At 40.5% G+C, this 27,554-nt stretch overlaps 1 protein-coding gene across 7 annotated transcripts in view; it reads left to right on the forward strand.

Annotated features, from left to right (window-relative positions):
• The first annotated feature begins 441 nt into the window (after positions 1 to 441).
• The window catches only part of TBL1XR1 (transducin beta like 1 X-linked receptor 1), a 178,201-nt gene continuing 151,088 nt past the window's right edge, over positions 442 to 27,554 (forward strand). For 4 of the 7 annotated variants that reach the window (XM_027540627.1, XM_027540598.1, XM_027540618.1 and 1 more), the window contains exon 1: positions 442 to 631. The gene's annotated coding sequence lies outside the window, so the exon portion shown is untranslated. Of the gene's footprint in view, positions 632 to 1,306; positions 1,424 to 27,554 lie in introns of those variants that run through there. The other 3 variants (XM_027540637.1, XM_027540604.1, XM_027540610.1) reach the window with 3 other exon arrangements.

Raw genomic sequence — 27,554 nt, forward strand, 5'->3', positions numbered from 1 at the left:
CCAGCCCCCAGCGCCGCCGCGGCGGGCGGGAGGCAGAGGAGCGGGGCCGGCGGAGGCCCCCCCCGCCGCGCCGCCGCCGCCTCCTCCCCGCGTCCGCCGCGCCCCTCCCCCGCCGGCCCCTCCCCCGCGCGCCCGCCCGGCGCAGGCCGCTCGGGTTTGTTTTGCTGCGCGGCCGCCGCCGCCGCCGCCGCGGGCCTCGCGAGCTCATTTGTGCCTGGCTGGTCCCCATTCCTCTCTCCCCAGTGTTGAGTGTCTGAGCCGTTGGCTGCTCCGAACCGTTTGGCTCTTTCCCTTAGTAACAGCTTTTACCTTCTGCCTCAATTCCTCTCCCCGCTCGCGCCCTTCCCCCGCGCGCCGCCTCCCCCCGCCGCCGGCCGCGTGCGCCCCCGCCCCTCCCCCCGCGGCGGGAGCACCTCCGCTCGCCACCTGGGGACCCGCGCCGCGCTCCCCGCCCCCGCCCGCCCGGCGCCCATCCCCCGCGCCCTCCGCTCGCCGGGGTTATAATTGCCTCTCACCCCCCGGAGGGGTTATTTTGGGGGTGGTTGGAGGTGGCGGCGGCGGCGAGGAGGGGAATTTCCTTGTGCCTCCATTCCCGGGAGGGGGGAGCGGCGTCGGAGGCCACCGTTTCCAGGTAAGCGCCGGGGGCCGGACCCCGGGGTGGGGGCGGCCGCGGGCCGGGGCGGGGGGCGCGGGCCGCGGTGGTCTGGGGGGCGCCAGGCCGCGGTGGTGGTGGGGGGGATGGGCGCAAGTGGAACATGCATTTTTCAACTTGGCCCTTCGGGGAGCTGGGGGTTTGGTGGGGGAGGGGAGGGAGGGACGGCATTTAGGGTGCCCCATCCCCCCTTTTTGCTCTCCCAGGCTTCTTTGAAATGCTCACGTGCCTGCCCACCCCCTACCCTTTCCTGGTCCCGGGGGATCCTCACCCTTATTATGTTGTTGTCCCCGAAAATGTGCACGTCGGCCTGCTCCCCCTCTTCCACCCTTCGTGCATTTACACCCCCTTTTTGTGTGTGGTGTGTGTGTATGTGTCTGTGGGGGAGGCTTTCAGGAAAGAATTTGCAGCAAATTGAATCAAGGAGCCATCATGAGGCCGACTCCTTTATAGCCTATTTTTAGCAGGGGAGAGGGCTTCGGTGCACGTTTTCTGGCGAAACCTGGGGCTGCGATGGAAGTCCGCGCCCCTCCCCCGGCGCGGCCCAGGCCCCGGCGCTGCGACCCCGGCTGGCGTGCGGGGGGCGGCTGTTGGGGCGCGCGTCCTGGGCGGGGGTGCGGGGGGGGAGGGGCGCGCGGCCGCAGGGCCGCACTCCGGGACGTGTTTATTTGTAACTTGGAGCTTTTTAGCGTCTTGAGGAGGCATTTGATAGAGCCTTTTTGAAGTTGGGTTCAGAAGTGTAGAATTGGCAAAGTTATTGCTAGCTTCCTGGTAAGTTTTGGGTGGCTCAGAGTCACATTATTTTCTGACAGTGTAAAGGCCACGTTGTGAGGGTGGTTTCTCGGTAACTTCCTCTTTGCAACCGATGTCATTTTTTGAACAGCAGCAGACTTTTATTTCAGTGAAGTATTAATCTGAAATGGCAGCTCGAGGGAAGCCATGCGTGTGTGAGCGTGTTCAGTATTTTTGGAAGTTCCTAATTTGCTGAAATAGGCATCACTTTGCAGGGGCAACCGAGAATAAATTTGGGTTGTGAAAATGGTGTGTTTCATGTAAAATTTGAGTTGTAATGGCTTTTAAAAAACGCTCCCGTTCTTAGCTTATCTAATGATATTCTCGAAAATAATGTGGTGATTACGAATGACTAAAGTGTTGGAATCAAGTTAAAAACTAGATTTTTCTGTGTCTGGAGTTTGCTTAAACCGGTGGACTGTGCGAGCACCAAGGTGAAGAGTTTTAGTGCCTCTATGATTTATAGTTGACTGAGGGAAGTTGACTGTTGGCTTTCTGGTTTTCCAGGCAAGACCCTTCTGTTGATCTAAACAAGCTTGCTCATAAAATATGGTGGGTGAAATGTAGGTTATTTTTAGTCTGAATGGTTTAATTCCCCCTCCCCCATATAATTAGGTAATCATTTCCCTCCCCCCTTTTTTCCTAAGACTCCTTTATCTGGTCGGATAATATGAGGCCCTGGTGGTGGTTTCATTTACTTAAAAAAGTGATAAATATCCTGATTACACGCTGAAGATACAGTGAGTGACTTTTTGGTTTTCCCAGTGTGGTTTATTTTCATTTTTGTTAAATCAGACTCATGCTGCATTGGTGTATTTTAGTAATCTTGACTTCCTGGGACTGTATGTTCTCACTCTTAATAAGTTTATAGTCTGGTGAAATAGGGCAGCTTTGTCTCCATGAAAACAGTGTGTATGTTGGGTTGTATCATGGGAGTTCATGGCAAGCAAGCTTCGGAAATTATCATTGAGCGCCGTTCTAGAAATAGCGTTTACCTGTGGAGGAGGGGCAGCAGAAAATATGCCTGAGAGTGCTTAGGCTTGTGATTTGTGTTTATACTTTTTGCTCTTAAATCGAGGTTTTCCTGCTTCTTTGGAATATGTTTTTTTTTCACCCCAATTCTGCTGTCTTGCACCATGTGATATATGTAATCACAACCATTAAATCCATAAACGACTACTATTTTTTTTTTTTTTTTTGCCATTTGAGTTGTTAGAATCAGACCTAGAGGGCAAAGCACTAAACCGAATGGGGTATGAAAACAATACGTACAAGGAAAAAGTTTTTCTTACTGTTAAGGAACTTAATTATTTGTTAATGCCATAAAAATTGTTGCAAGGGTCACCATTAGTTTTATAACAGGTTTTTTTATTCCCATGTGTACCAGCTTTGGTTGTTAGTATGGGGAACACCGGTGGTAAATGGGATGGCCCCTTGTGAAGGTTATATTTTTTCATTGGTTGTTTCAAAGAAGTGTTGACTATTTTAATAACTTTTTTGCACATGTTCAGAGATCTTTGTTAGATCTGTTCTCAACATAAGATTTATCATAATTACCACCAGAACATGCCCAGGAGGAGAATAAGAAGTAACTGCTTCCTGTGTACTGGGAGCCTTTCAGGCTAATATTCAGAAAGGGCAGAATGACTATAAACGTAGGGGTTACTGATAAGAGATGAGACTAATGGACCTTTTGAATGACAACCTGTTGAACAAATATATCTGTTCATATATAGCAGTGAAATATAAGTACAACCTTGTCAAATGGGTAGCTGATAAAGGGATTCATCTCCAATTTACTACAGCAGTTATTACTACAAAGAATTTCTGACTTGACATATTTTGAGGAAGACATAATTTGTTGAATTTATTCATTTTCTGTGTTATTTGTAGAAAAAGAATTGAGAAGAATGTGAATAGTTGTAAGTCAGGGGAGAGAGATGGCAGAAATATTGACACTGTCTGGGACTTTATATTTTTCTAGTACATGGAATTTGACTCATTTCAAATGACATTTATAGTGTAAGTCACTAACATGCAAAAAAAAAAAAAAAAAAAAAGCAGTACACCGCCATAGTACAAAAAGGCTAGGACCCCAGGGCTGTGTAGCAAACAACTGGTAAGAGTGTGGTCTGGTTTGGAGACCATATGTTGGTATATACTATTCTATTGCCAAGAGATACTTGAATTTAAAAACCTATGTGAGAAAGGCTATGCTGGAGAGGTTTACTGTTCACCATCTCTGGGTTTGGACTCCCTAAGAGTACCATTAATAGTCCTTTTAGCAAGAGTCCAAGGAAAGGAACTCTGCTTGGGCTGTACTCTAGGAAAGGTGTGAGGTGCTTTGCTACGTCATTCATACCCCAGTCTAATCCTGAGCTGGGTAGTATTTGTGGATGCTAAAACAGTGAGGTGAAGATAAGTTAATTCACTTGTTCAAGGCCACAGAAGGATCAAATGATGCACTAGTATTCAGACCTTTGTTTGAGCCCTAGTCCGTTTTATGTGTAGATGACTTTAGCTGGGCCTAAGTTTTGTCAGTTGTATCTGTAGGTATCCTTTGAAAAACTACTGTTTTTAATGAAGTTTATAATTCTATAATTGGGGTTGCTACTAACTGGGTCACATCATTGTGTAGATAAATGAAATTCATAAGGCTCATGTATCATTGGCTTAACTCTCTAGAACTGTTTATTAGTAATAAGATGTAATCTTCTTGTCCACTGCTGAGTTTCCGACTTTAAGATTCACTGCGGTGATGTAGCCTCTCCACATACTGCCAGCAGAAATAAGGAAATGTGATTCCATACTTAAACTTAAGAAGGAAAAGCAGATCCTCAGAGCACATATTTCTGAAAACTCGTGTAAGAAAAATCATAAAAGTCATTTTGTGCAGCTTGCAGGTTCTGTTAGGCGTTCTCAAGGTGAACTCCCCAGCTTCAGACTCAGGCTTCATCCCTTACTAATTTTATCACCTTGTGGGAGCAACTCCACTGTGTCTTAGTTTGCTCCTCTGTGTAGTGGGACAGTCAACTTCATAGAGTTGAGCAGATGAAGAGAATTATCTGTGTGATACAACTAGAGATTATCATCCTAAGTGAATAAGTCAAAGAGATACATACTGTATGATATGCGTGAAATCTAAAGTACGGTACAAATGAATTATCTACAAAACAGAAGCAGACTTCCAGACACGGAGAGCAGACTAGCCGCTGCCAAGAGGGAGGGGGAAGGAAACGGATGGGCTGGGAGTTTGGGGTTGGTAGATGCAAACTATTACATTTAGAATGGATACACAATGAACTACTGTATAGCACAGGGACCTATAGCCAGTCTTGTGGAATAAATCTTAGTGGAAAAGAATATATGTATAAAATGTGTATGTGTGTATAATTGAGACACTTGCTGTACAGTAGAAATTAGCACAACAATGTAAATCAGCTATTGCTGAATTTAGTTGCTAAGTCATGTCCGACTCTTGTGACCCTATGGACTGTAACCAGCCAGGCTCCTCTGTCTGTGGGATTCCCCAGGCAAGAATACATGGAAGGAAATGAGGTGCCATTTCCTCCTCCAGGGGATATTCCCTGTTTCTCCTGCATTGGCAGGAGGATTCCTTACTGTCGAGCCATTAGGATACTTTGGTTTAAAAAAAAAAAAAGTATGTGTAAGTTTCTGAGAGCAGTAGCCGACAAAGAAGCATTATGGAAATGTAAGGTGATTAGGATGATGATGGCTTTGGATTTGAAGTTTGCTTCTTTGCATTACATTTTATTTACTTGTTATTTAAGTAGGGGCATAATGTCATAGGAAGTATTTAGCAGTTTTATTTCCTGAATTCTTGGGCTAAATAGTTGACATATGCTTAGCGTAATTTATTTACTCCTGAAGTTGTGACTTAAGGCTTACTTGAAGCATGAGGCTGGGTTGTAACTAAGTGGAAGCTTAGTTCCATGGCTGGTGTAGGCAGTGGTGGGTCTTCTGTGTGTCTTTGTTGCTGTTCTTCTGTTGCTTGGACTTGGACCTTTTAATTCTGCTTGAACCATTTGAACCCTTTTCTAACTCTTTTTAAATAAAGAGAGATTTAATTTTTCGAGGATGGATCCGCAGTGTCTAGGATCTATCTGCTTTTTAAATTGGAGTGATTACTTTAAGTAGGTTATTTCCTTCAGTCTCAACCTTTTATCTGTGTTAGTGTTCTACATTTTCAGCTGCTATCAAGACAGTTCCGCTTGGAGGTTCTGTTCCTTTGAAGTATCCTTGAGCCTTATTTTCCCTTCCCATTTTTTGTCACTCTTAATTCAGCAGTAGTGTTAACTACTACTAGAATTCTATGTGTCAGGACCACAAAGGTGCTTTGGCAGGTACTTGTGACTGAGTGACTGCTCTTTTAATTACCAGCTGCTTGGAAACAGGCTCAGGTAGCAAGGAAGGGGTTGCTGAGAGGGACTTGAGCCCAATGTGTCTGACTTCTAGGCCATGTTCTTAACTAGCAGTCTTCTCTCGGTAAAGGAAGGAATGAATGAATGGGTTTAGGTTTCTGGGTTATTGCTTTACTTTTCTGGCCGGGTGCTTTGGGCAGCCTTCATTCTATTTTCTCTAACTGCCGACAGTGTAATTCATTTAAATATTGGTTCATCATGTCAGTTCCCCTGCTGAAGAACCCATTATGGCTTCCCTTTGCCAACTGGATGTAGTTCATATGCTTCAAGTCTGGCCTTTAAGGCTCCATTCTAACCTGTTCAGCTTTATTTCCCACTCTTCGCCAACTGGGATTCTTGCTTGCCTGTCAAATAAACACTGCAGTTTTGTCATACTCACTACTCGCCTTCGTGTGTGCTATTCTTCCCTTTGTCCTTTTTATAGCCTGGTTTCAGTCCCACTTTCATGAGGCTTTTTCTGGCCATCCTGACTCAGGCTATTTTTTCTCTGAGATTGGATTGGATTTAATGAATGTCGCAGACTCCGTAATTATTTATTGTTTTGTGAGAATGTGTCACATTGCCTCAACTACAATTAGATTTCTTGAAGGAAAGGACCATTTTCCTTAGCTGCTCAGTCATGTCCTACTCTTTGTGACCCCATGAACTGTAGCCCACCAGACTCCTCTGTCCATGGGTTTCTCCAGGCAAGAATACTGGAATGGGTTGCCATTTCCTTCTCCAATTTTCCACAGAGTATGTAGCAAAATTCTTGACTTTTGTACTATACTATCTTCATGATAAAATGGATTGCTTCTATGAGGGCCCATGTTTAAATAAGAACAGTGACAGTCCTGTTTCACTCTTGGTACTGTGTCAAGCTTCTTTTTGAATTAAGCCTTCAAAGTTTAGTTATACTATAGTCACATAACCATTAATTTGAATTTTGATGTTGCCAGTGTTGACAAGGAAGGGGAAAAAAAGAACCTAGTCATTATTTAGAGTGAAATGAAAGTGGATAGTTTTATTCTCTTAATCCTGGGATAGTAGCCACAGTCCTGGTGAAAAGCCTAGTCTAGGAATCATGTCACGCTAAATTGGCTTTATCTGATTATATTTGTGTTGTTATGAAACTTAAGATTTTTGGATTTTATTTTCTAATTGTCAGTTTTTTTTGCTTATTGTTTTCTCAGTAGTATGTCTAAATAAGGTTATGTTTTTAGCTCTCACTATATGTGACAGCCTTCTGACCACATGGAATCCCATTTGAGCTGTTACTATGAATGTGTTAACTATCTATCATAAAGGGTCAATGGGTTCCGTCTCCCAGAGGAATGTCATTGTAACCATCTCTTTTCAGTAGTTTTCTTTCTTTTTTTTTGGCCATGTGACATGTGGGACCTTAGTGTCCCACCTACTGATTGAACCCGTGCCACCTCGGTCAAAGTACAGAGTCTTAACCACTGGACCACCAGCGAATTCCCTTCTCAGTAGTAGTTTGTGGTAAAGAGGTGCCAATCCACCTGGGTGATTTATTCTAAAGGCAACTATCTTGGTATTATGTCTTTTTGAAATTTTTAACATTTAGAGTTTTAAGATAGAAGGTTTCAGTGTCAAAATAAGTTGAATGTTACCCTGCTTTGTGAGAGCTTGGATTCACAGCTCAGAAATAGTACAGTCAGACCATAAGGGTCATGCTGGAAGATCAGAAGTTCCATTTTAGTAAATGGAGAGTTCCAGAGGGTTAAGGAAGGTATTTATGTGAAATGGTCAACTTGAGGAATAAATGAAGAAGACTAGGTATTGAATGTTTAAACTGGGGAGTTTGCCACCTGTTTTCCTCTTTATTGAACATTTCTTTCAGGAGATAGAATTTAATACAGAAGAAAACACAGCAGTCAGGGGTCAGAGATGGTCATTCCAGTGTCGTCTTTATGTTATTTTTATGTGAAATTGTACTAGGGACTCTCAAACTTTTTTTTTTTAAACAAAGGTGAGGTTTTCTGTTTTTAAGTAATTTAAAACAAAGAATTTTTGTTAAGGACTAGATATCAATCTGCATCTTTGTCTGAGATCAAAGTTGGTACCGTTGCTTTCCTCTTTTTCCCTCCCTCACTTCCTTCCTTCCCTTCCGCCTTCCTTCCTTCTGCATTGTATCCTGAGTGATAGGCATCATAACAGGGTGACCAGTGCCTTGGTTGTTAGTGGATGTTTGTGTTTTTGTTCTTAACTGCTTATGTACCTGAATGGTGGATAGCATTTTAATGTGGATTCAATATTAAGTGAATTTTTTGCCTCCCCCCCCCCCACACACACACACAAAACCGTAGTTATATGGCTAAGTCATTTAGTTTCCAGAAAGGTATAAGAGGATAAGATGAAATGCTTTCTAAAGTTTGCTCTTTCATTCTACCGATACTTATACAATCAATTCCTATATTAAAATTCTGAGATTTTGTTATTTAATTTTGTGATTTTTTTTTTTTGAGAGAGATCTAAATTTTCTTAGTATATTGGAGGACTGAAAAATCTACATCTTACATAGAATAATAAATAGGAAGTACTTGACATTAGTGTAAGCAAACACCTTGCCAGAGTTTAACAATTAATAGCATATTTTGGTGGTTACATTCAACTGCTAATGGAGCATGACTTAAGGGTTAGGGAGAGGTGTTTTATGCTTTCCCCTTAATTTGAGCAGGCTAATTGGGTAGAGTGTGTACTAATTTTGTTCAGTTTCTATTTTGTGATTGTCAGATGTCATTAACTGGCAGTGTAAGGCAATTGGGTCATCTACTTCTGGTTTGTGAAATAAGGTAATGGGAATAGATAATGAATGAATTTCCTTAATATTTTTTTCATTTTCTGTATGATTATTTTATAGGATAAAATTTATCATATGTGTGTGAATTTTTAGATGCTGTTTGTAGCTGTATCAATGTTTTTTGTCATCTTTTATTTTAAAATGTATAATGCAGTATACTTGAAAATTTTTCACCCACTTAAGTGATGGATTTTCCCTAAGTCACCTTTGTCTGTTTTCCTTAGTAAGCAAATATATATTTGGAGATCTTAAACTGGGGTTTGGAGTAAAGCCTGTTGCTCTATCAGGGAAATACCAATAACTTTCCTATTCTTGTGCAAAAACTAACAGACCCTTTTTACTTCTTTGACCTTGGACTTCTCTATGTCCTGCCAGCAGAGGTCACCAGTTTTAACACCTGGTGAGAGATGTTTTGTGTGTACTGTTTCTATACAGATTTTGTTTAGATTTGATGTTTATAACTTTCTAGTATTTTTAAGATCTTCTCAAAGATACATTTAAATGAAAAAACATGGAGGCAGAAAAGATCTTATACAGTTGTCTGCCATTTTAGCATAACAAGAGGGGGAGGAACGGAGAGGACACGCAGGGTGGAGTGTGCGTGTGTGCTTGTGTGTGGTGTGTGCGTCTGTGTGTTCCAGGTGACTCCAGCAGGACACACAGGAGACCAGTGACAGGGTTTGGGGAGTGGGGTTGAGGTGGGGAGATCATGTGGTCAGATGTGGGAAAGACTTATGTTCATCTTTAGAACTGCTTGAATTTTACTATGTTATTATTACCATTTCAAAAAAAGTAGCAGTTGTGAAAGAGCAAGACATCCAGTTAAGAATTCTTTATCTTCCTAGTTCTTTCAGTTTGAACTGTCAAAAGAAGGCAGAAAACTGTTAATTTCTTCCATGCATTCCAGTTAGTTCTTAAAGAGCTGGAACTGTATATATTTTTGTGAAAACTTATTTTTATTTTTCAGATTTGTTGGCAGAATTAGTCACTGAATATGATTAAAATGTGTTATTTCTGTGTCATGATTGGGTCATAGGACCAGTGGAATTGTTTAGTGATAGCAAACTGATGATTTTCGAGTCATGTCCATGGTTGATAATTTGAAATTGACCTGATGCACAGAGATGTTGGCTACAGCAGTGTTGCCTGATTTCAAAAGTGCTGTTTTGTCAGGGCTTTGGAAATTGGGTGAAAGTGGAAGTTCTCATAGTTTAGTAGTTAATTTCAGTAATTATGATAGTCTGTGGTATAATGGGATTTGTGGAATCGTAGATTATGATATTGCATGGATTTTAACATTACTTGTGAGTTTGGATAAATGTGTTATTGACTCCAAGGAGAGAGCTATATTAGATCTTGATACTATTTTGGGTTGCAACTGGTGTCACTTGTAATTGTGTCAATTGTGATTGTTCATTAGTTGTTTACCAGTAAAGAGTCTCGCCTTGCTTTGTGCTCATAGTTTTCAACTTAAGCTGGAACAACCTCTGAGAAGATAGCATCTGTTTATGTGCACCGCGTTCTGCGCTGTGACCTGATGCCACCCTTTCCTGAGGGCCGGGCCTCTGTCTTCAGCAGTGAGAGGCCTAGGTAGGCTCTGTGTCTGATCTTTGGCAGTAAACTCTTTCTGCAGGGTGTTACGGTGGCAAAAGCTCAGGCTCTGGAGCTCAGCATCCCTGGTTTGAATCCTGTCACTCCAGCTTATCGACCCTGGCTTGCCATAGTCTGTAGGGTTGCAGAGAGTCAGACACGGCCGAAGCGACTCACTCAGCACAGCACACAGCACCCCAGCTTATCAGCTGTATGGCTTGGGAAAGTTATGTAACCACTCCAGTTGGTTTCCACTCTGACAAATGGGAATTTTTCTCTGTAGAGCAATTGTGAGGATTGAAATGTGAAGGCAGTTGTCATGGGGCCAGCATATAGGATATACTCAAATAAATGCTAGCTACTGCTTGGTGCTTTTGTTAGCTGCAACAGCAACAGCTGAGGAAAGAGACAGAAAAGTGACACTCTCCTGTAAACTGTCATGGCTTTCTGTGGCAACTGCAGAGAATGGGATTGTTAACATTTTGAATTCAGAGAGCTATGACTGGATTTGGCGACTGAGCGTTTGTTGCTCACTCTAAAATGAGGATGTGTATTGCGGAGCTTTGTTGTGTCTCTAATACATATGTTGTTTTACAGTGATGTTGTGATGTTTTACATTGAATTTGGTCACTTCTTGATAAGATGCATCAAGAGAAAACAAAGTTACTACCTTTTAAAAACAGTAAAATCTTCCTGCTTTTTTGGGGTGGAATCACTCTTCTTTGTCTCCAGTCTGGGAGATCCAGCAGTGCTCTGGCTCTCAGTGGACACTGCTTGGATGATCAGCCATTTCCAATGCTAGTGTTATACAGTCTGCAAACTTGGAATTGGGCTTTCACTAAGAAATACATGAGTATTTTACAGCCATACACACCCTGTGTTATAGGTAACATAGGGTGTGTATGGGTGTAAAAATAAGTTTTCAGGAAATTGTTCTTGCTCTAGTATGTGGTACGCACTCATTTTCTACACTCTTTCATTTATAAACATGCTTTTATAAATTTGTTAGCTGATTTTATTTTACAAGTAATAATTTCATTATTCACTGGATTTAGAATCAGTACTCAAAAATCAGAAGCAAAGTATTGCTCTGAATGGTAGGGCATAGATAATTAGTTATTGGTGCTCATGTCTTTAGGTAGTATTCTGAGGCTCTGTTAGGATTCTGAAGTTCTGATGCCCCAATTTTTGTAAAGTATACATGCAAATCGTAGGGAATTTTGGTTGCTAATAAATGTGAATATAAACTTTTTTAGGGGTAATCTGCAAACAGCTCTGGATTAAGAACCCTGGGTGCGTCTCATAAGAGTGTTAGTTATTAACAAAGGAGTAACCATCATACCAAGTTTCTTACATCTCATCAGGAAGGAAATAATGGGTAATTGTTTTGTACTATTTAAAACTAACATATCTTAACATATTGGCCACCTGAAGTTACACGGTTTGATTGAAGATTAAGCTTCCTTCTATGACATCCTTCATTTAACATCCTGGCCTGTGCCCACCGGTCATCTGTTTCTGGCACACACCTCTATTTGACTGAGTGTTAATTGTTGATTAACACTGTCTCAGTGCGCATGGCCTTCCTTGAAGACAGTTGCATTTCACTCATCTTTTCCTCAGCACCTGTCCAATTCCTTGCACAGTGCAGATGTTGCATTCATGTTGATCTGAATCCATGAAGCTCTCTGAGTGAGGTACAGGTTTTCCAGTATAGACCCTGACTTCTGAGACAGTGATTCAGACATGCAGAAGTAGAAAAGGGATCTATCTGTTAGGTAGGTAGAATAGGAAAAAGGAGTCCAAAATGGCGGTGGCTAAAAGACAAGGAAGGTCAAAGGAAGGTCTGAGGACCAGAGTGAAGACTTCAGGCAGAACAAACAGCACTCCTGGCTAAGCCCAATTTGCATAGGGCATGCCCAGGTGGAGGAAAAACATATAAAAGGAGGAGCCAAAGTGCTTTCTCACGGACACTCCCCGCCCCCCGACGCCGTGTGTGTGCGCTCTCACACTCCTCCACTCTCTTCTCTTTGAGTCTTGGATTCTGCTATCTTCTAAATAAAATGGAGCTGTAATAATGATTTGCCTAAGAGCTGTAGCACGGTTGTCCAAGACCTGAGAGCTGTGACGTGCCGAGGGCTTTAATGTCCGTTGCTCCAAATCTTTGTTGTGACTAGACAAAGAACCGAGGAACATACACTTGCGTGACATATCCATTTTCACAAATTCATTGACTTTTGGATTTATGTTCTTACTCTAAGACTTATGAGGGTCTGCTTGATGATCTAACATCCTGTTTTTGGTGTAGAAACAATGAATATGATCAAAACCTGGATTAAAAGAAACAAAGACCTTGACCTGACATTAGCAGTTAAACTTGATTTTGGGATGTTTTGTGGACTTGTCCACATGTTCATGGTACTCATGTACTTTTTCTTGGTCTCCCCTCCACCCCTCATTGGAACTTTTACCTGATACTGATAATGCCTTTCTTGCTTGACCTCCTGGTATGTGTGTTCAGTCGATACATATACTGATGTCTCCTCTTTGACCGTGACCTTCCCTTAGGGCTTGACACACTCCATGCCCCTTGTCTCTTTACACCAGGCATTGCAGTGCAAGTGATTCTGTGGCCCAAATTGGGTCTTAATTCTGACCTCCTCTTCTGATCTACAGCTATCTACATTCTAGCATGAGGTTACCCTATACTTTTTTCCTGAGTTTCTGTTACTGAGTGTAGGATGGCAGTGGCATTACATTTTCATTTGGTGATGAGACAGAGATGGAAGATTGAGGAGGGTCAGAGATGGAAGAAATAGGACTGGGTATGGTAATATCCACTTGTTATGGTAAACTGGGGCTACATCCTCTGCCTCTAGCTGCTGTTGAAAACGTCCAGAATAATCTGAGACACTGGGTGTTGGAGTGGAGTTTGGAGATAAGCAATCTTGGTAGATGTGTCTGTTATCATTTGAAGCCTTCCACAGTGGAGGATGCCCCCCCTGCCCATTTTCAGCTTTACTGAGGTATAAAAGATGATTCTTTTGTCAGAGGGAGATGGTTGCTCTCTGGAAACCAGGGAAGGTAAGATTTTCAGTTTTGCAACAACATCTCAGTGATGTTTTAAGAAGCACTTGTACTTAATAAAGTTTAAAATTCATCAGCAGATTTGAAAAATTCCTAAGGATAGTACATTTAAAAGATGAACATTTTCACTTTCCTTGGAATGTTGTTAAAACTGGCAGGGTACTATTAAATGGAATGAACACAGGATTCATCCTAGAATAAGCTTTTGTGTTTTTTTACACTTTGTTTGCTTGTCTGTCTGAGAGTACTTTTGTTTAAGTAGATAGTTTAATCTTTCGTATCTGTAGGCTCTTTGCTTCTTGTGTTAGGTATGTGTTCTCATTTCTTCTCTACTTGCTTTGTTCCCTTTTTGGGGTCATATTCTCTTGTGAATCGCTGGCTGCCTTATTTTTATCTAGTCTCATTTGCCTTTCTTGCATTTTCTTCATGTATGTTTTGGTAGTAGATAGTATTGGTTGGTTCATTTGGTTTGACAAATCAATGTAGAAGTGACTTGATAACTGAGAACTGGTGGTAACAGGAAGAGTGGCTGCTTTTTTTTTGAAATTGTGCATAACAGCATATCTTTTGATAAATACTAAGCTAATTACACATGGTATAGCTTACACGAAAGCATATATAGTTTTATGGAATGCATGGCAGAGACATTTGTACATACTGTTGTGTAGACACTATATTAAGTGCTCAGAAAGTGTCAGTTTCCTTCTCTCTTCTCTGTGGGTTTTCCATCATACTTAACATAAAATTGGAATATTTTTCCTTGGCCTGTGGAGGTTCCACCAGCACATGACTTGCCCTTTGGCCGCCTCACAAATGGTATCCTGTTTCATGGCACCCTTCCCCTTGTGCTCTGTGTCCAGCCACACCAGCTCCACGCCCACAGAACAAGCTTGTTCCTGTCTCAGCACCTTAATTGCTTTACTCTCTGCCTCAGGCTTTGCCCTGAGATTGTCATATGGCAAATTTTTTTTTTTTTTTTTTTTATGTCATTCAGATTTCAGTTCCAATGCCCTCACCTCTGAGAGACCTTAGAAAGGTCACAATGAAGTAGCTGCCCACTCCCTAGCCATTTTCAGTCACATAGCGCTTATCTCGCTCTCTCTGATAGCCTTAATTGTTGATTTATCTTTTTAAATGCACCTCTATAATTTAAACTCCCTGAGAACAGGGATGGGCTCTGTCTTGTCACACCAGGACCTGAAACAGGACCTGGTAGTTCAGTAAATATTTGAGTGAATTGTTCTCTCAGGAATGTTTTGTGACCAGCTGATAGACTTAAACTGGTTTGTCCTTACAATAGAATAGTGGAAATGATTCATTAAAAGGTCAGCATTTAGGGGAGGGTTGGAAGAGAGTTTACTTCCTTGGAATCTCCATTTGGGGAAGTCCAAGGACATATGTGAGCGCTGTCTACTTTTCTTGGAGAAATACACTTACAGTGTTTGAAACAGGGGAAAAAAACAACACACAGATGGATAATTGATAAACCAGTTTGAATGTGTGCTTGTGTTAATCATAAATGTTAGATTTTAGTAGGTTAATACTTCATTTTAAGATGCGTATTTCATACAATAAAAATGATGAGGGCTGAGTACCCCCATTTAGGCTTTGTACAGGTTCAGGAGATTTTGAAATTTACCTTTAGTTATATTTCCCTGTGATATTCTGTCTTGAGAGTCATGGTCAGCTTCGCAAAGTTGATATATGACTCAAATCTCTTTCAGTTGTATGTATGTTAGAAACTCAGTTTAGACTGCTGCTGCTGCTAAGTCGCTTTAGTCGTATCCAACTCTGTGCGACCCCATAGACGGCAGCCCACCAGGCTCCCCCGTCCCTGGGATTCTCCAGGCAAGAACACTGGAGTGGGTTGCCATTTCCTTCTCCAGTGCATGAAAGTGAAAAGTGAAAGTGAGGTTGCTCAGTCATGTCCGACTCTTAGCAACCCCATGGACTGTAGCCTACCAGGCTCCTCCGTCCATGGGATTCTCCAGGCAAGAGTACTGGAGTGGGGTGCCGTTGCCTTCTCCACAGTTCAGACTAGTTTAAGCCAAAAAGGGAGTAGAATCAAAATGGATCAAGTAACTCATTTGTAAGAAAGAGCATTGAGCCAGCTAGGCTTTAGGAGACAACTAGGAGCACACCGATTTGAAAGCTACTAGACGTCTTTGCTAATAATCTTGTCTCTTGTTTATTTGTTTGTAGATGAGCTTCATTTTCTCATAGTAGATTTGCTTTCTTCACAGGGAGGAAAATACTTGCCAGTGCCAGTTTTCATTCTCTGTTTTTTCCTGCTGTAGAGGAGGGGCTATCTCTTTTTGGTTTTCATTTGGAAGATTCTTGCCTGCGTGAGTGCTCAGTTGTGGGCCAACTCTTTGCGACCCCATGGACTGAAGCCTGCCAGTCTCCTCTGTCCACAGAATTCTCCAGGCAAGAATACTGGAGTGGGTTGCCATTTCCTCCTCCAGGGGATCTTCCCGACCCAGGGATCGAACCTGCGTCTCCTGCACTGGCAGGCAGGTTCTTTACCACTAGTGCCACCTGGCAAGTTTGATTTGTGTCCACCATGGCCATAGGCCTTATCAAAACTATGGCTGCTTTCAAGTACCTGGTGGGACTGTCGCGGGCGGGGCGGGAGAGCCATGGAAATGAGAATTGAGTGAAATCGGGGGCTGCTGGGCAGACAGCCTCTTCCCCTCCTTCCTCTTGCTGCCCATGTCACTGCCTCACAAAATGTGACTCCATTTATGGTTGGGGTATGGTGCCTTTAATCCACCATAGATTGTCAGATAAAATTCCTTTAACAATTTGGAAAATTATATTTTATTCCTCGATATAGTGCATGAAAGATGATGAAATGGTTTCATGGGGAAAAGGGCCTAGCTCTGAATTGAAGGGAGAAAGTTGATCTGAATTGACATTTCTTTTTTTCTTTTCTTGCTCCGGGGTTCCCAGTCTTTTCAAACTCAAATCCATTTTTTAAATGAACAATTGAGGTCTTTCATGTGGGTTTTTTCGTCTCTCCGACAGTAAAGAATATGCCTGCAGTGCAGGAGACCTGGGTTGGGAAGATCCCCTGGAGAAGGAAATAGCAACCCACTCCTGTATTCTTGCCTGGAGAATTCCATGGACAGAGGAGACTGGCAGGCTACATGCAGTTCATGGGGTTGCAAAGAGTCGGATACGACTGAGCGAATAACACACGTGTGTGTGGTAATTGTAATTTTATGAACTCAGTCTCTGGCTAATATGAGTATTCAAATGAATGTCTTCTCAAAATGAGTTACACAGCAAATAATTTGATGCTATTTATGTTTGTTTTGTTTTTAACATTACTTCTGCTAATTTAACAGCTAATAGAAGGCAGTATTTGAGATCAGCTATTAGAAAGTTATCAGGAGGTTAATTATACATATTTAGGGAATATTTTAATCTCTGAGGAAGATAACAACCTTCATCCTAACTAGGTAGTTAAATAATTTTAGCATGTAATATTAACAAGTTTTATATTCCAAACAATTACTGTTTTGAGCAGTATTTCAGCATTCACTAAAATAAAATGGTTAGCTGTGTAGAAAAAGCCTTCTGCAACCCAAGAGATAGTCTTTCTGGACAGCAGTTGCTTCATCTTTAAAACAGTGAACCAGGTCTCTGAGGTTGCTTTTGGAGTTAATGCTCTTTGACCCTGATACTGCATATATAATTTAAAAATTAAGTCTGTGTTCAGCCAAATTAAATGGAAAATATACTATACTGGTCTCTTCAGGTTAATCATTACCTGGACTGTTTTTTCCTAAAGAAAATGCTTGCATTTCTTTGACACTGTCTTACTTTGGAAAGTTAGCCATAAAGAAAATATTTTTTAGATGTCTGAAAAGACACTTCTTTTGCTTAATCCAATAATCTTTGAGTTCGGGAACATTTGTTACATCTGATTTCACTGTAGAGAAAACTGAAAGAAATAACATCAGACACACTTTTGAGAATGATTTTTCTTTAATGCCCTTAATTGTATGATTGCTGTCAATGGCAATAATTTTTCAGCAGTTAAGGTTTTATTAGAAGTTGTACCAAAAAGTATATCTCTTAAGTACTATGAGAAAATGCTGTTCACGTTTGTAATTTTTTAAATACTAAAATAAGTTTCAAGTGTTGCTCATATTAACTACTGAGAATCTGTGTATATTAAAATAATTTACAATAAAAATAGCTATGTGAGTGATATAACAGGAGAGAGGATATATGTTAGGGAATAGAGACGCCAAACAGGTTGTTCTTTTCTGGCAGTTTGGTTTATGTGTAGCATAAGCTTTGAAAGTTGGAGAGTGATGAGAACAGGCAGGATAGGTAAGTAGGGATCATACCATGGAATGACTTCTTTGTTGTGATAAAGAATTTGGACATTCTTCTGTGGCAGTAAACTAGTGAAGGACGTTTAGCCTAACTGCAGGATTGTATTTTATCCCTGGATATAGTGCATGAAGAATGACATGATGGTTTCAGCAGAAAAGGCCTAACTCTGGACTGAATGGAGAAAGTTGATCTGATACTGTTATTGGTGAGAATGAGACCACATATTTCTGAGAGTCTTGCAAACTCATCCACATTTCTGAATTCTGGAGGTTAAAAAAAAAAAAAAAAGCAATTGGAAATTCAGGAGAGAATGGAGCAACCAGATTTTCTTTTCTGTGGCGTGCTACTGCTTTTCTTTTTGTGGAGAACCAGGGGTATGACTGGATCTTGAGGATGGGGAACTAATTTGTTGTCCAAATGGCTAATGGATAAAATCAGGGACCAAGGAAAGGAGTGGGAGATTGCCCTTGTCGTCATGAATCTTAACTGAGGGGTAACTGAATTAGGTATTTACTTGAGAATAGTCACAAAAAAAGTGAATTGATACAGTTTTACTAGTTTATGAAGATTCTAGTGGGTATAATTTTTTCTAGGTTAGTCATATGTTCATATTTCTTCAAAGCTTTTAAAAAGTGTGTATTAGTATAAAAGTCATTAGAATCTCAGTTTGATAACTAGGAAATTAATCTAAATTGAGTACTATTTAATATTTAATTAAAATTGCATAAATTTTGCTTTTTAAAAAGCTGTTATTTTGAAATAATTTTAGACAGTACAGAAGAGTACAGGGCTGAGGTTATGGATACTCAGGGATGACTACCACAGAGGTGATGTGCCTGTTTTGTATCAAGCGCATATGTCCGTATTTACATACAGTGGTATCCATTGTTACTGGTGTTATTAACCTTGATCACTTGATAAGGACTGCTATTAACCTTTTATCTATTGGTAGAATTGTTTAGGGGCTTCCCAGGTGGTGCTAGTGGTAACGAACCTGCTTGCCAATGCAGGAGACATAAGAGATGTGAGTTCAGTCCCTGGGTCGGAAAGATCCTCTGGAGGAAGAGGTGGCAACCCACTTCAGTGTTCTTGCCTGGATAACCCCATGGACAGAGGAACCTGACGGGTTATGGTTCATAGGATCACAAAGAGTTGTACATGACTGAAGCGACTTGGCACACAAGCAGAATTGTTTAGACTGGAACTATCTAATCATGTACTGAGTACCACACATGTAATTTGAAGTTTTCTAGTAATCACACTGAAAGAAGTGATAAGTGAAATTAATTGTTAAACAGCATGTTTTATTAAGCCTAATGTAACCACAGTATTATCATTTCAGCAGGTTTCTTCATTATGAAGTTACTGTTTTTCTGCTTTCCATACTCCGTTCATTAGAAGTAAGTCATTAAGTTCAGCCCTCATTTGAACGTGAAGGACGTTAAGTTCCACCTGCTGGAGAGAAAAGTATCAAAGAACTTGTGGATAATTGTTGAAGTTACTATAGTAATCAAGAAATATTTCGGGAAGGTGCTCTAAGGATGTGTAGGGAGCCTTTTTCTTTAAAGTTTTGCCCAGTAATTTTAGCGCTCGTCAGTGGGGCATTGTTTGCACCAGAGATTGCTGGGGTGTTCTAATGGTGACTTTCTAGTTCTCTCATACCTTCTACATATATTAATTGGATTTTTCTGTACAAATGTGTTCTTTTTCACTCACTTATTTTTTCAATTGTTTATGTGCATGTGGATTCATGGATTTTTATTTTGGTCTTTGGGTTATAAATTAATATCATTAATATTAATAACTCCTTGTTTTGTTGCTCAGATTCTAGCTTTGGCCATTGGGAACTCATTTAGGCTGCTTTCTGCACCCTTTCAACATGACCATCCTTCGTTTTTTAATCTCTTTCTAACCAGCAAGGTGCGCCAGGTTATCTTGTATTTTTCCTTTCCTAGCCCTAGAAATCAGCCATGCCTCCAAGAAACTCTGTCTGCCTTTTATTGGAATCACAGCAAAATTTTATTCTAATTCAGAAAGTAATGTCTTCATGTGGATTTTATAAAGTGTCATTATTGGCTTGTGTCAGATTTTTCTTACGGTTTCTGAACCACATTTATTCACTCAGCAAACTTTTAAAAAATATTCATATGCCAACCTTTTTAGTAGGGATACAGGGTCAAATAAGACATGGTCATTGATGCCAAGGAGTCTAGATGTGAGAAAGCAGATCTTTTTTCCCCCTCCAACATACTGAGGGCCTGTTATGTGCCAGGTACTGTACTATAAGTGAACAGGAAGTAATAAGAACTGGAGAAGGATAGTGTCGGTTGTTTTTAGGAACACATGGGATGGGTACTTAAGCCTGAATTGGGCCAGATGGAGTGTGGAACAAGTCTTGAAAATGACTAGATCTTAAGTGTGAAATTGAGTGGAGAGGAGGGGTAGGGAGAGAAGCTATTCCAGGAGGAGGAATAGCATTGTCAAGACCACTGGGGATGATGAAGTGTGAGGTAGGTCTAGAGATCCATATGTGGGTGGTGGTGTTGGGGGAGATGGGGGAAGTGGTGGCAGGATGCAGATTGTGAAATTCCTGTGGGCAAGCCAAGCTTTGAAGAGTTGAGGGACATTTTAAAGGAATTGGAGGGTAATGTGATCAGATCGTCCTGCTGGCACCTTGGTGGATGTGTTGGCTTTCGCTGTGATAGAGGTGTGAAGCAAGTCTTAACTAAGAACTGTGTCAGTAGTTCTCAGACTTCAGTATGGATCACCTGGAGAAGTTGTTAAAACGTGTTCTAACATTACTCAGCCCCACCCCCAGAGTTTCTACTGTCTGTCTGGGGTGGGACTCAGAATCTGCATTTCCTTGGACAAAGTAGTGCTGAATATTTTCTGTTCAGTTATAACAACTTCAGTCCAAACTGTTGATACTTTTTAAAGATTAAAAACAACAAAATTTTAATCCGGACTCAGATACTTTTTGGGGGGACTCTGATTATTATATATTTTACATGTTTATAGAAGTACGTCTGTATAGTAAGTGAAGCTGATGACTACTTTGAAAATGGTTTTATTGGGTAATGTATTCACAGTGTTCAAAATTCAGAAGTGTTCTTTCTCTTCTTGTTTTCCCAGCCCCCCTAGCTACCAATTACTTTCCTGGAACCAAACAGGGATATCAGTTTTCTCCCTATCCTTCCAGAGAAATACCATATATAAAAAGCCAATGCATGTATAATTTGCACTTTGCTCAGTATTGTTTTGAACACAAATGATAGCATGCTAGTCACTCTACTGTATTTTATTTTTTTTCACTGATGTATTTTAGATCTCATATTAACATGTAAAGAGGTCGCCTTCCCCTTTTTAATGGTGGTACGGCGTTTTATTGTATGGATATACCATAACATATTCAACTTGTTTGCCCAGTTGATGGATATTTAGGTTACTTGAGCCTGCTGCTGTTACAGACAGTGTTGCAGTGAATAACCTTGTTGTGTATAGCCTGTATGCGCAAGGGTATTCGTATGATGAACTACTTGAATTGGAACTGCTGAGTCACAGATTGTGCATGTGCGAGTACGTACTCCGTCATGTCTGACTCTTTGCGACCCCACGGACTGTAGCCTGCCAGGCTCCTCTGTCCATGGGATTTTCCCAGCAGGAATACTGGAGTGGGTTGCCATTTCCTCCTCCCAGGGGATCTTCCCGACCAGGGATGGAACCCCCCATCTCCTACTTGGCAAGCGGATTCTTTACCACTGAGCCACGGGGAAACGAGTGGTGTAGTTACTGCTGGACTGACTGCAGAGGCTGCCCCAGTTCACACCACTGACCCCAGTGTGAGTAACGGCTCACACTCGTGCCCGTGTAGTGTTAACCAAATAAAACAGTTTTGCTTTTTGCTTACATGATAGTAAAGATGATATTTAATGTTTTTAAGTGAGTTTGAGCATCTTTTTATATACTTTGGTCATTTCTTTCAGTGAACTATCATTGTATTTTGGACTCTCTCACCATTTTTTGTTGTTCGTTGTGGTATAACTTGTATAAGGTACAGTACACACATTTTAAACTCAGTGAGCTTTCTTTTATTGAGCTGTAATTTCCTGTAAAATGAACAGATCTTAACTGTACAGTTTTGATGAACTGACATTTTTATGTGACCATATAACCAAGTCATCCTAGATTTAGAGCATTTCCACTGCCCAAAAATAAGTTCCTTCAGGCTTCCTTTCCATTCCCTTTTCCTTTCTCCTTACCTCAGGCAGTCACTTTCTGATTTCTTACTATCAATCAGTTGTGTATGTTAATTTTTAACATATTATAAACTCATGTAACTACCACAGTCAAGACAGAGAACATTTCTTGCCTTGCAGTGGGTTCTCCTGTACTCCCCCTGCAGTCTTCCCACCAAAGGCAGCCACTACAGTGTCCTGGGTCAGCTGTAGATACATTTAGTAAACTTGGAAGTCATCACCCTGTTGTGTTTGTTTTGTTTTTTCTCATTGCTGTGTATGGGAATATAACACCATTATTAATTTTATTGTGGATTGACAGATACTTGGATTTTTTCAGCTTTGGTCTCTTTGAATAAAACTGCAGCGAATATTCATATATTTGTGTTTTGGCAGATCTAAGAACTTACATCTTTATAGTATGTTAGAAATGGACTGCTAACTGCTAAGTCACTTCAGTCGTGTCCGACTCTGTGTGACCCCATAGACGGCAGCCCACAAGGGTCCACCGTCCCTGGGATTCTCCAGGCAAGAACCCTGGAGTGGGTTGCCATTTCCTTCTCCAATGCATGAAAGTGAAAAGTGAAAGTGAAGTTGCTCAGTCATGTCCGACTCTTAGCGACCCCATGGACTGCAGCCTACCAGGCTCCTCCGTCCATGGGATTTTCTAGGCAGAAGTACTGGAGTGGGGTGCCATTGCCTTCTCCATGAAATGGACTAAGTGGGCTATAAGTTATTATAGGTATATGTCTATTTAACTTTAGTGAATGCTGCCAAACAGCTACCCAGTATTTGCACAGTGTTTGAGAGTTTGGTTGCCCATATCTTGGTCCTTGCGGTTTCAACCATTCCAGTGGAATCTCATTGTGATTAGAATCTGAATTTCTGTGGCAAGGAATGCTGTTGAGTATCTTCGTGTGTTCGTTGTTGACGTGTTTTTTAACTGGGTGATGGATCTGGGACTGATTTGTAGGAGTTGTTTTTAATAGTGTATGTTTATAAGCCCATTGTGATATGAGTTTGCAAATATGTTTTTTACTGGTTTGTAGTATGTCTTTTGATTTTGATTGCCTGGCAGAAATCACAGTGAGTAAACTTTAAATAAGTAAAGTAGACTTTATTTTTATTAAAATTTTAATTGTTTCAAAATTGCCTCCTAGTTTTGTGGTATACTTTTAAAAGTCTTGCTTCATTCTGAAGTCACCATATTTTAACAAACTTAATGTGTTCCCAAACGTATGATATTTTGTTATTTTGTGTATGGAGTCACAAAGAATTGGACAGGACTGAGTGAGTGAGTGCACACACATGTTTTCCCATATAATAGGGAAAATGTTATTAAACTGACATGATTTTTTTTACCTCTTATAATCTTTACCGTATACTTTTAGTTTTGTATGTACTACTCTTCCAGATAAATGAGAGGAAAATAGACATGAAATACATTGGTTAAAGTATTTCCCCTAATTTTTCACTTTTAGAGTAGGACTTCCAAGGTGCCTTTTGACTTGACTTTCTGTTGTATATCTCTGTTGTCTTTTGTACCAGGAAGAGTGTTGGTGGGGAGATGGGAGGAGCATTTATTAAAAGAATTACAAAAAAAAAAAACAACAACAACACCTAAAAGCCATTGAGGCTTTGCTCTTAAGCTGACTTTGCAATTAAGTAGACCTAACTTCAGTGGTAAAGAACCCGCCTGCCAATGTGGGAGACACAAGAGACTTGAGTTGGATCCCTGGGTCAGGAAGATCCCCTGGAGGAGGAAATGGCTCCTCCAGTATATTTGCCTGGAAATTTCCATGGACTGAGGAGTCAGGGGTGTGGGGGGTGTGGGGCGGAGGGGAGTGGGGGTAGGGGGATGGTGGCTGCTGTCCATGGGGTTGCAGAGCTGGACGTGAATGAGCACGTCCTGCAATTCTAGTTTATTTTTTTTATTCTAGCTTTATGAACCTTGGTAAACTTTTCTTATTCCCCAGCTTCTGTACCTCTTTATCTTAATTCTGATTTGTAGGGTGTAAAAGAGTGGCCAGCTAATGTTTCAGCTTCCCAAGTTGCTAACCTCCATTCTGCAAATGCTGATGCTGGTTGTGTAATCATAGGTATGGTGTGATGTTAGCTGGCCAACACTAATTGTAAAAAAAAAAATCTGTATTTTAAGACTCTGTATCTTACATTTAATGAATACAGTATGAAATCAGAGAAGTGCATTTTTCTCTACATTGATCAATTTGAATTATTTCCTTCAGTTAAATCATAATGTCCTGGTTCAGTAATTTTTTGTGTATATACATGAATATATAAACATATAGTTCAGAAAAGGCTAAAAAACAAACAGAAAAAAACAACAAGCAACAATAGCAACAAGAAAACCACTCTCCTGTATATGTTGCTGAGCTGTTTACTGCCTTCTGAATATTCACAGCCTTGGCCAGTGCTACTTGGGAGAATCAGTCTGGTGCTGGTGGCCGTTTTACAGTGATTATCTTTTATGTACATGTGTAGTGCTGAGGTCAGAGTCTCCGACTTGCATTTTACTAATTGAAAATGGAATTAACCTATGAGGTTCACAAGGTACATAAAAATGCGAGGTAGATGCAGGGAATAATCTGTTTGCCTACTGCTTGCAGAAATCTCTCTTTAATAAGGGTTTTGGGTAAAAGAAAACTTAAAGGGCACATAGACCAGCTAAAATAACCACATGAAAAATGAGAAAGGCAGGAATTGGCTTGGGTGTCTGAGATAGTAGGTGGGCAGAACTATCAGAAAAACAACAAAGCATAACTTAGATAATAACAGAAATGGAAAATTACAGTGTTAAACATTTATCAGATTTTTAAAACCAATGTGTTTGTGTACATTTGTGTTTGTGTTGTGTACATTTATTTGTATATAAAATTGTTTAACTGGTTTTGACTGATAAGTACTTTATAATTTTTTACATTTCTAGAGTGTCATAGACTTTAGGTTTGTCTTATGATTTGGGACTCTTGAATTTAAAATTACAAAACCCAGTAACTGAGAGCTTGATGAAAAAGCTTGATTGGAAAGTATCTTGTGAAATTTGGTGTGAGGATATGTTGTGAAATTGAGAGCATAGTGAGGACTCAGTGGTGACTGTTTTGGACATTATATGGTTCTGCTTTCTTTCTGCAAACTAGGTACTTCTACTCACTTGGTCCACAAATCAGCAGAACAAAGCCGCCAGCAGCTCTTTAATTTATGTTATTTGACTAAGCTCCTAGAGAAAAGCACTCTTACTTTTTTATCTTCCCATTCCTCTTTTCTCTCTTCTCTTAGATTTGCACATGATTCACTTAATCTGATTCTCTAGCTATGCTTTGAACCACTACTTAATGTTTGTAAGTGAAACTAGATCTAAACTATGAGATTAGGTACATTAACGTGGTGATATCAGTGACCTTGATGCGTTTATTATGCTTTTGAAAAAATTTGTTTAAATTGAAGTGGCAAAGAATCTGCCTGCCACTGCAGGAGATTCAAGAGACGCAGGTTCAATCCCTAAGTTGGGAAGATCCCCTGGAGTAGGAACTGGCAACCCACTCCAGTGTTCTTGCCTGGAAAATTCCATAGACAGAGGAGCCTGATGGGTTACAGTCCCTGGGGTTGCAGAGTCGGGTATGACTGAGTGAGCACACTCACACATGGTTGATTTACAGTCTTGTGCTAATTTTTGCTTTACAGCAGAGTGACTTAGTTGAAAACTTTGAACTTGCTAAATTTAGCATGTTAAAGTATGTGAAACTTTACTGAAACTTTGAGTCCTTATAAAGATGTAGTGTCTAGCTTGTCTGGAAAACGGGAAGGGTCATGATCAATCTTTGTCAAAGCCCCATGCGCTAGGCGGCCTCGGTGGTGGTGTTTGCTTAGAGAGGCCTTTCTTGGTGTCATAGGAAGTAGTACTTTCTTTTTTAGGCTTTACTACTGATTATAATTATACATTTATTTGGGTGACTTTTTTTCCCTCTATTCTTTTTCCACTAGAATATTAAGGGCTTATACAGCTTTAATACCTGGAAGGGTTATTATAAATGTTTATTTTAAGGAAGAAGAGAGACTGGATATAAACTCCTGCTACTAAAAAATGTGATGAGAATTTTACGTCTCTGTGTTTTCAAGTAATTTTGATCAGACTTGTTGTTTATATATGTGTAAATATATGTTGACTTTTATATGGTTTTTCTCTTTAATAAATCATGCAATTCTCATAACAGTGTTGAAAATGCTCTGTTTTAAAATAGAGGGTCCTTATTTCAAAGTGATGCTTTAAATTGTGCTGTAAGTGGTAATTTACTTACCATTTTGGAGAGAATCTTTTTAGCATTAGAGAATTGATATAATTTCAAGAAGCTTGTTCATTCAGTTTTGGAAGTGAGCTATTTACTTTCCTTAGCAGCAAGAATCAGGCCCAGCATTTTAAACCCATGATGGAAAAGGATTTCTTCTCTTCTCTCATTGAGAAAATTTATCTGGTGCCACATAAGTAAAAAACAAACAAACAAAACAAAAAAACTCTTGTCACTCCAGGAATTTAAAAAGAATTCTTCGTGTTATTTTTACATTTTAGAACAGGAGGTCTAAAACTCTAAAAGGGTATTTCTACATTGAGGCTTTTTGAATGCTGATGATTTTTTAATTTTTTTTTATAGCTTTAGTTTTGGAGGTGAAGAGAGATGTCTTCTTAGTGCTAGCCTCAGTAGTTTAAGTGTGGCCTATAAGATGGGTATACCTGTTTTTTGAGTTATATTGTGTGTGTGTAGAAGAAGAATACTTGTTTTGTATTACTGCAGGTAGTTGACTAATTTTCTGGGTTTATATAACCTTACGGAGAAGGCAATGGCACCCCACTCCAGTACACTTGCCTGGAAAATCCCATGGACGGAGGAGCCTGGTAGGCTGCAGTCCATGGGGTCGCTAAGAGTCGGACACGACTGAGCAACTTCACTTTCGCTTTTCACTTTCATGCATTGGAGAAGGACATGGCAGCCCACTCCAGTGTTCTTGCCTGGAGAATCCCGGGGACGGGGGAGCCTGGTGGGCTGCTGTCTGTGGGGTCGCACAGAGTTGGACACGACTGAAGTGACTTCGCAGCAGCATATAACCTTAAGGTTGTCAGTGGCTGTCCAGTGGTGCCACAGGTGATTGCCCAGTCACAGCCACACCCAGGTAGATTGGCTTCTGAGCGCCTCTAAATTACTACTTCTGAACTGTCTTCTATCTAGAAGCAGTACCATATTAACATGCAAGATATTCATTTCTTACTGTACAATATCAAATTTAGGGTTGTTACCACTGCCATTTTTTGTAGCCTTGTCCTAAGTTCCTGTATTTGAACTAGGAATTTGCAGCAGAGTTTTCTTTAAAAACAGTATTACAAGAGTGTTTATTATTAGTTCTTCAGTGGTAAAAATTACTTTCTCCTTAGCCATATAGATCGTTTTACTGAAAACTGCCACACTGGGAACTTAAAAGTATATGAGAAAGATAGGTTGGAGTATGGAGGTTAAGAACCAACTAAAACAGAATACTTACTAAAGATAGTACTTATGACTTAAAATAAAGGAGGCATACTTTAGATATAATAA

This window comes from Bos indicus x Bos taurus, chromosome 1 (genome assembly GCF_003369695.1).
Source record: "Bos indicus x Bos taurus breed Angus x Brahman F1 hybrid chromosome 1, Bos_hybrid_MaternalHap_v2.0, whole genome shotgun sequence".
NCBI lineage: Eukaryota > Metazoa > Chordata > Mammalia > Artiodactyla > Bovidae > Bos > Bos indicus x Bos taurus.